The sequence below is a fragment of the Lipotes vexillifer genome, unplaced genomic scaffold (assembly GCF_000442215.2).
Source record: "Lipotes vexillifer unplaced genomic scaffold, Lipotes_vexillifer_v1.1 scaffold278, whole genome shotgun sequence".
Lineage (NCBI taxonomy): Eukaryota > Metazoa > Chordata > Mammalia > Artiodactyla > Lipotidae > Lipotes > Lipotes vexillifer.
The window spans coordinates 3,702,637-3,712,675 of NW_006769677.1; the positions used below are offsets into that span (position 1 = coordinate 3,702,637).

Sequence of the window (10,039 nt, forward strand, 5' to 3'; positions counted from 1 at the left end):
TATATATATAAGTGAATTGAATACTTAGGAAAGGTACTGGTTTGGCAAGGTTAGAATTCAAAGCCTGTTAGTAGCATAGCATTCCTGTTGTAGAGGGACCACTTCTAAATGTGGCAGATAAATCATGCTCCTCTGGCCAGCTCAACTCTTGGCCTCACAGAGACTGCCAAGAAGGGCAGGCTTGTGCCAAATGTGGCAGCAGTCTTGATTTGGTTGTGTATCTTCTTACTGGTAACTGAAGTGGAACTCCGCCTGTTTCACATAACACCTGAGGATGCACAAAGAAACTTAACTTTACTTTGGAAAGTTGAGTCTTAACTTTATTTTGCCCACCTTTAAGCAGTAGGTTTTTACTTTTACTTCACTTGTAATGCATATGGTAACTTAGATATTTAATACAGTGCAGCCAGTATTCTGCATTAGTCTTGTTTTATGGATGATTTGCTTTCCATCATCAGTTATAACACCACTTTTCTCCATAGACAACACAGGTGTCTATGTTGTCACCTATGTGACACACCTACTGTGTATAAGGTACTGTGCATCTATCTAAGCACTTGGGTTGTAGCGCTAAAAGAGAGACATGTTCCCAAGTCTTACTTGTTTATATTTTTTGGACAAGAACAACATTAAACAACGATTTAAATAATTATTTTATTGAGTTTTCTTTCGTGCTGCAGAGAGGAGAGGATTAGGATTAGGGTTAGGAGAGCATATAACAGGAGGACTTCATCTCCTCTGGGGACTCAGAGGCAATGGGGAGAGGGAATTATGCCAGATAGAGGCTTGGAGGCCCCAAAGAACAGGGTGAGGATTTGAAAGAAGGCCTATGTGGCCTCAGTAGCCAGAGAGGGAGGATGACCCTAGATCATTCAGGCCTCTTTGGTCTTGTAAGGAGGTGGGACTTCTCTTTAGGACAATAAGGAACCATTGCAGGGTTTTAAGTAGGAGAGTGAAATTAGACTTGGATTTTTGCAAGCTTTCAAGCTTTACCTACTACAGTGTGGGGAGTGGAGATGGGGGGGTCAGAGGTAAAGAGCAGTTAGGAGGCCATTGTAAGCATAACCATTACGGTATTGTGCTTGGAATTTGTAGTGATTGTGAAAGTTGAAGTGAGTGAATCCAGGTAGCTTAGAGTTGGTTAAGGGAGTCTGGTTAGGGCTTCCCTGATGGCACAATGGTTAAGAATCCACCTGCCAATGCAGGGGACACAGGTTCGAGCACTGGTCTGGGAAGATCCCACATGCTGGGGAGCAACTAAGCCCATGTGCCACAGCTACTAAGCCTGCGCTCTAGAACCCGTGAGCCACAACTGCTGAGCCCACGAGCCACAACTACTGAAGCCCACGCACCACAACTACTGAAGCCCGCGTGCCTAGAGCCCATGCTCCTCAACAAGAGAAGCCACCACAATGAGAAGCCTGCACACCGCAACAAAGAGTAGCCCCCGCTCACCACAACTAGAGAAAGCCTGCACACAGCAACGAAGACCCAACACAGCCACAAAATAATAATAATAATAAATAAATAAAATTTTTTTTTTTTTTTTTTTCTTTTTGGTACGCGGGCCTCTCACTGTTGTGGCCTCTCCCGTTGCGGAGCACAGGCTCCAGACGCGCAGGCTCAGTGGCCATGGCTCACGGGCCCAGCCGCTCCGCAGCATGTGGGATCTTCCCAGACCGGGGCACGAACCCGCGTCCCCTGCATCGGCAGGTGGACTCTCAACAGCTGCACCACCAGGGAAGCCCAATAAATAAAATTTTTAAAAAGGGAGTCTGGTTATATTGAGATGAAAAGTTAACTGAAACTTTGCTAATGTGTCAGGCTTAGGTGGCAGTGTAGACAGTAAGTTCTTTTTCAGTTCTTTACAAGAATAATTGGCCATGTATTTACTATATTTAGAAAAAACAGCTGGTAGTTAAGCCACATGATTAAAATGTAAAAAAATTAAGGCCTGTAATTTCCTAAGGACATCTAAGTGCAGTGCAGGTATAAGTTGATTAATCTTGTCATCTGTTTAAAATAATGATAATGGAAACTAACATTTATAGAGTGCTTATTACTTGCCAGGTGCTGTTCGAAGACTTCTCCAGGTATTACCTCAATCCTTACAATAGCCCAATGAAAGAGATGCTGTTGTTAACTCCATTTTGCATCAGAAGAAACTAAGGCACAGGGAAGTTACAGTAACTTGCCAAAGTTCGTAGGTGGCAAAGCCAAAATGTGAACCAGTTTGCTCTAGCTACTGTTTCCTTAACCAGCATATGGGCAGATAATGTATTATCGAATTTCCAGTGGAGAAACGGAGGCACACACTTACTTTAGCATGTTAGTTGCAGCCACACTCTGAGTTAGAATGGATCTTTAGGTAGTAGTTAGAATACCTAACTTCTGCTGTGCAGCCAGGCCTCACTGTTTTTGTAGAGTCTGCCAAGTGGACATCAGATAATAGATACTTGATCCCTGCCTGCCAGACTCTTCTAATATCAGGGGCCCAAAGCAGAGAAACTCTGTGTGGTTTTTGGCGTCATATCCTGTTTGCTGAATGACCCAAAGCTTAAACTATTTGTATTTTTGTCTGTATATAGTCATGTTCATGCTATAAAGATAACAGATTTTTTTGTATTTTGCTGTTTTCGATTTTCATTATTTATACAAATGGTGTTGATTAGAGAGTAGTGCCTTAAAGAATTCTTTTTCAAAAGCTGGTATATATAATTTGCTCCTTAATTTGTCAGTATTTAGGTGCTAAAAATGGAATGATCCAATTAAGTAAGTAAGTTAGAGGCCTAATTATTTATAGTCATTCTTAGAAGGTTGGTGTTTTAAGGGATTTTTATTTTGAAAACTATATCCTATGCAGTGTAATAATATGCTTATTATATTTAAGGTGGCATGGTTTAGTTAAAAAGTACTGAGCTAGGATGTGAAAGATCTAGAATTTATTAGCTATTAGCTAGGATGTGGAAGATCTAGAATTTATTAGCTCTTTTTATTAGCCTCTCAGAGCTGTTTTGTCATGAAGGTATTATTACCATCATATGCCCTTCTGTTTATGGTGTTGACTTGTTTCACTCAACAAATACGTTTTAATTTTTTTGAGGCCAAAAAAATGCAAATATACATTTCCTCTGCACTCTCTTAAAGTACATGAAAATATAGTTTAAAAAGAAAAGGCTTACATACTTTTAAATGTGCTGTAACTCTGGGCTTTGTCAGATGAACTATCTATAGCAGGAGTTACTCAGGGGCTTGGGAGTTGACAGCTAGAAAGGGCTTTGGTTGAGCTGCAGGGGGCCCATAAAACCCTTGGAAATTTATAGGCTTAATGTTGTATGTGTGTGTGTTTTTCTGGAGAGATGGCTTTTGGTATTCATTACGTTCTCAAAGAGTTCCACGATCCCAAAAAAGAAGAGAATGAATGATCTATAGGTTTGTTACTTGAAAGCGATTATTTGGAGAAGCTTGGAGAAGTTAGGTCTTTGTATACCATATCACATTATCAACATTTATCAACATTAGTATGATTTTCACATGCATTATGCTATTTTTTCTCAGGCAGTTTTCCAGTTTAATTTGTATTATTCCTACCCTTAGAGTCTTCATTTACGGATGTTTTTCTAGATTTATTGCTAGAGAGACGATACTAAAGCTAGAGGTAGGGTAAGGCAGGGTTGTTTTGAAGTACTGGTCTTCATGTGTTCCTCAGGGAGTATCTCATCTGGTCTTGTGGTGTTAGCTTTGTCCCTGTGAATGACTCCCAGATGCCTCCAGCTTGTGCCTTCTGAGTTCTAGCCCATTATCTCCAGCTGACAAATGGAGACAAGGTCAAAAGCCCCAGTAGTGTCAGTTTGTTAAGGCTTGAAGCCTTGGCATCATCTTTTACTTCCAGACTGGACTTCATAAGCATTTTCCAAACTGTGACCAGGGGACTTCCCCGGCAGTCCCGTGGTTAGAACTCTGCACTTCCACTGCCGGGGGCATGGGTTTGACCCCTGGTCAGGGAACTAAGAAGATCCTGCATGCTGTGGGATGCAGCCAAACAAGCAAACAAACAAAAAACTGTGACCAGGATGCTCCAGGGAAAGCAGTGCTATGAGTGTATCAGAGACCGAGAAGTCCTATGGTAAAGAAACCTGGTAAACTTTGCTTAACCCAGCAAACTCCAAAGTTACTTGATGATGGGATTCTTCTCTGTAATATCGATTGCTTGTCCTTAGAACGGATGTCTTGTAGAACATGCTTTGGAAATGTTGATATTGATTTTATCTATGTTTGTTTGGAAGCCATTCCCTCTGAAGCAGAGGCTGTAATGCGGCTAAGCTCCAAGGTAGCACTCACATGGTGATCTATGTAGAGAGACTCTGAAAGCTGACAGGAGAAAAATTGAAGGTTGGACAGTGAAATCAGGAAATTAATTTGTATGTTCAAGTATTTAGTGAATTATGTGTTGACTTGTTTGTAACTGCGTCTCTTGTGGTATTCCGATTAATATCATCAAACACTAATTCTTTCGTTATAGTCAGGATTTATAAGAACTTTTCTGGAAAACTCAGTTCTGAAACCTCGCCTCCTATGAGGGACATAAAGACCTTAAGCATTTAGAAAAGAACAGCTGAAGGGAAATAAAACATGTGTATCCGGATTATGCCCATTTTTACTTTCATGGAGGACAAAGTCTAGAGGGACCAGAGGAAGTGGTCCTAAACTTCAGAATGATTGAGTATTTAAGGTAAATTAAGGTAGAGTTTTCTCATATCACTAGTTATTTGAGGTGGAAAATGACAGTGGAACAGATTGTGGGATAATTTCTGTAGATACAAACAGCTTACCTGACTTTGATATGGATCTGATTCCCTAAAGGAGATACTTACCTCCAAGATTTGATTTGTATGTATATTTACTTGTGAAACAACACCTAATTATTTTGTATTGAGAGTGAGTAGTTAGTCATTCTCTCATGAGAGTCCATTTAACATTCATCCTACACTGAATAGCTGTAATATGAAAGGAAAGGTCCTAGGGACTGTGTGTGGAGTAGAAAAAATGACAAGACTTGGTACTTTATTTACAGGGACATAAATTGTAAACCTACTTTTAGCTATCATAGTTTGAGATCAAAACTGTGTTGATTTCCTCTTTTCTAGCACATTAAATCTCTTACTGGCTGAGAGATTGTCTTGACACTCCATAATCTAGACAACCGACTTCTCTGTAGCACAGCACAGTGATTTTTTTTTTAACATCTTTATTGCAGTATAATTGCTTTACAATGGTGTGTTAGTTTCTGCTTTATAACAAAGTGAATCACGTATACATATACATATATCCCCATATCTCCTCCCTCTTGCGTCTCCCTCCCACCCTACCTATCCCACCGCTCTAAGGTGGTCACAGAGCACGGAGCTGATCTCCCTGTGCTATGCGGCTGCTTTCCCAGTAGCTATCTATTTTACATTTGGTAGTGTATATTCAGCAGAGTGATTTAAGAGCAGGTTCTGGAGGCAGACTGCCTAGTTTCACCACCCACTAGCCAATTACCTAATCCTTCTCTCTGTGCCTCAGTTTCCTCAGTTGTAAAATGGAGATGCTTAGAAAAGTACTTGGGGGACTTTCCTGGTGGTCCAGTGGGTAAGACTCTGCACTCCCAATGCAGCGGGCCCAGGTTTGATCCCTGCTCAGAGAACTACATCCTGCACGCGTGCTGCAACTAAGGGTCTGCATGCTGCAACTAAGAAGCCCGCGTGCCACAACTACGACCTGGCACGGCCAAAATAAATAAATAAATAATAAATAAATAAATATTTTTTTAAAAGTACTTGGGACAGTGCCTGTCACATAATACTCAGTAATTATTAATTGTCGGTAATACTGTTTATTATTATGTATTCCTCCTGCTCCTGTCTTCCTAACCTACTCTGCTCCTCGTGCTGCTGCCTCAGTGGTTTTACACTTGCTGTCTGTGCTCGTAACTGCCCCCCCCCACAATATCTGTATGGTTTGTTTCTTCATTTCCCTCAGGTCTCAGCTCAAATGTCACCTTTTAATGTGCCTGCTCCTTACCATCCTATAAAAAACAGCTCCTCCCCACTTCTGTCTTTACCAGGGATGGATTCAGATTTTGTAGGCCCTGAACTTTATACATTAATTTGGGTACCCTCGTTGAGAAAACAAATAAATTAGAATAAAAAGTTTGGTGTGAAAGTGAATAATTATTTAGAGTTAGAAAAGATGTCCCAACAAAATGCTGTAACCTAAGAGTCAGGTCCCTTTCTTCTGAGGTCTCTTTAGGCATTTGATCAAAAATGCTATCATGTAGTGCTTCCACGGGACTTCTGTTCCCCACCAGAAACATTCTACATGTCCCAGTAACTTTCAGCACTCATAGAGGCCCCGGGGAAGTGAGGAGGCCTGAACTATAAGTTTTATTAGCTTTATAAAAAATTCAGCTTTGCCTCTTACTCTCCCTAATTTTCACTGTGGCATGTATCACCTTATATTTATTTGTTTATTGCCTTTCTTTCCCCACTAGAGTGTAAGTCTGGGAAGCTGGTGGTTTTGTTTTATTCATGGCTGTATCCCTAGAACATACAAAAGTGCCTAACACATATTTAGACATTCAGTAAATATTTGTGGAATGAATGAATGAACTGGCATGAGAGGAATAAACCGTGTGCTACCACCTAAGTTTAGAGGAAGGAGATCATTATTTCTGGTTGGGAGAAATCATAGCAGGTTTTAAAGTGGAGATGACATATGGGCTTGACCTAGATCTCTGGCCATAGTGGGTATAGAATGAATTAAACATTGTGGTTTATTATTAGACCTAAACTAAATCTGTAGGTTTAATGTGTCTTTTGCATAATAAGCAATGTTCATAACTTACATGCGTTTGAGAATACTCTGTCATTTTAAAGTAAAGACATTTAGTGACTAGTGAATATATATAGCTATTACATACTGGTTTTTGTTTTTTGAAAATATGATTAAATTGGACTTCTAATCAGGAAGAGGACTTTGTTCACCAATACCAAAAGGCCTTAGATTTGAGAGATGAAATCATGTTTGTTTTCTGCTTTTGTTTTTTACAGTTTTTTTGGTTCTGGAAGATGCCATGTTTCAGAGTTCCAGCTGCCTTGACCTGAGATTTTAGGTTTGGATTCCTAATGTGACAGTGTATCACCTCCCTTAGTCCTTAAAGTCTATTGGAAAAATCTTAGATTTGACCGTAAATTTAGGTATGTCTAAAGAAGACATTTATTTAGTTTGTTTAAACTCTTCTTAGAAACTTGAGATGGTAAGAAAATTCTTTCTGTATAAATCATCCACCTTCTGCTCAAAGAATCTTCTCTTCATTGCCTATAAACTAAAGTACACACCTTTTTTTTTTTAATTGAAGTATCGTTTCTATACAATATTATATAAGTTACAGGTATACAATATAGTGATTCAAAATTTTTAAAGCTTATACTCCATTGGTAGTTTAAGCCTGACATTCAAGGCATTGTCCTTTTTGCTCTCTGGGCCCTTATGATGAGAAAGTTTAGATTGGAGGAGGCAGGGAGAGAGGAGGAAAGCAGAGGAGGGAATAGGGGCTGGGGGTGCTTTCCAGGTGAGCGTTTAACCACAGGAGTAAAGGGTTAGAGACTGAAAGGGAGGATTAAGTAACATGGAGACTTGTGTTGGGGAGCATGGAGAAGTAAAATTTGCTAGATAAGGCAGGGCCAATTTATAAAGTTCTTGAAAGCCAGGTAAAATTGTGTAGATAGGAAGTGACAGGATGTTGGGAACCCTAAGGCTTTTGTGCAAGAAGTAATAATGTTGAAAGTGCCCAGGATTATTCTGGCAATCGTAATGAGAGTGGATCAGAGAGGAAGGACAGAAATATCTGTAAAATAGAGTCTGTTTCAGAATCCTTTTGTACTCTTAAAATTATTGAGAACACCAAAGTTGTTTATGTTAATTATATCTATTGCTATTGACTATATTAGCAATTATACCTGAGAAATTTTTTAAAATATTAATTTATTAAAAAGAATAATAAACCTATTACATGTTAACATAAATGACATTTTCATGAAAAATAACTATTTTCCAAACAAAAATTGAGTGAAGGGAGTGGGATTGTTGTACATTTTGCAAATCTCTTTAATATTTGGTTAAATAGAAGACAGCTGTTTCTCAGACGTGTTTCTTCATTCATCCTATTGGGATATTTTGTTTCGGTTGACATGTGAAGAAAATCTGGTCTCTCACATGTATTTATTTGGAAAAGGAGAATATTTTAATAGCCTTTTCAGGTAATTGTGGGTATTTTCCTCTTATACATCTCCACAACTTGACAATTAAAAGTTAGTTGCAGGGTTTCCCTGGTGGTGCAGTGGTTGAGAGTCCGCCTGCCGATGCAGGGGACATGGGTTCATGCCCCGGTCCAGGAAGGTCCCACAGGACGTGGAGCAGCTAGGCCCGTGAGCCATGGCCGCTGAGCCTGCACGTCTGGAGCCTGTGCTCTGCAACCAGAGAGGCCACAACAGTGAGATACCTGTGTACTGAAAAAAAAAAAAAAAAAAAAAAGTTAGTTGCGGAGAGAAGATGGCGAAAGAGTAAGACGCGGAGATCACCTTCCTCCCCACAGATACATCAGAAATACATCTACACGTGGAACTGCTCCTATAGAACACCCATTGAGTGCTGGCAGAAGACCTCAGACCTACCGAAAGGCAAGAACCTCCCCACGTACCTGGGTAGGGCAAAAGAAAAAAGGAAAAACAGAGACAAAAGAATAGGGAAGGAACCTGCACCAGTGGGAGGGAGCTGTGAAGGAGGAAAGGTTTCCACACACTAGGAAGCCCCTTCACTGGGGGATAGATGGGGTGGCAGGGGAGAAGCTTCGGAGCCACGGAGGAGAGCGCGGCAACGGGGGCGCGGAGGGCAAAGCGGAGAGATTCCCGCACAGAGGATCGGCGCCGACCAGCACTCACCAGCCCGAGAGGCTTGTCTGCTCACCCGCCGGCGCGGGCGGGAGCGGGGAGCTGAGGCTCGGGCATCGGTCGGAGCGCAGGGAGAGGACTGGGGTTGGCGGCGTGAGCACAGCCTGAAGGGGGCCAGTGCGCCACGGCTAGCCGGGAGGGAGTCCGGGGAAAAATCTGCACCTGCTGAGGAGGCAAGAGACTTTTTCTTGAGGGGATTAAGAGCACTGCTTAAAGGAGCTCCAGAGACGGGCGCGAGCCGCAGCTATCAGTGTGGATCCCAGAGACGGGCATGAGATGCTAAGGCTGCTGCTGCTGCCACCAAGAAGCCTCTGTGTAAGCACAGGTCACTATCCACACCTCCCCTCCCGGGAGCCTGTGCAGCCTGCCACTGCCAGGGTCCCATGATCCAGGGACAACTTCCCTAGGAGAACGCACGGTGCTCATTCAGGCTGGTGCAACGTCACAATGGCCTCTGAAGCTGCAGGCTCAACCCGCATCTGTACCCCTCCCTCCCCCCGGCCTGAGTGAGCCAGAGCCGCCAAATCAGCTGCTCCTTTAACCCCGTCCTGTCTGAGCGAAGAACAGACGCCCTCAGGCGACCTACACGCAGAGGCGGGGCCAAATCCAAAGCTGAACCCCGGGAACTGTGCGAACAAAGAAGAGAAAGGGAAATCTCTCCCAGCAGCCTCAGAAGCAGCAGATTAAAGCTCCACAATCAACTTGATGCACCCTGCATCTGTGGAATACCTTAATAGACAACAAATCATCCCAAATTGAGGAGGGGGACTCTGGGAGCAAGATATATTATTTTTTCCCCTTTTCCTCTTTTTGTGAGTATGTGTATGCTTCTGTGTGAGATTTTGTCTGTATAGCTTTGCTTTCACCATTTGTCCTAGGGCTCTGTCTGTTTTTTTCTTTCAAAAATTTTTTTCTTAATAATTATTTTTTATTTTAATTATTTTATTTTATCTTACTTTTATTTTATCCTTTCTTTCTTTCTTTCTTTCTTCCTTCCTTTCTTTCTTTCTTTCTTTTCTTTCTTTCCTTTCTTTCTTTCTTCTTTTCTT

At 41.6% G+C, this 10,039-nt stretch overlaps 1 protein-coding gene across 2 annotated transcripts in view; it reads left to right on the top strand.

The window, feature by feature from the left end:
- Positions 1-10,039, top strand: part of MAP4K3 (mitogen-activated protein kinase kinase kinase kinase 3) — a 207,434-nt gene that overhangs the window by 1,006 nt on the left and 196,389 nt on the right. The window lies entirely within an intron of this gene.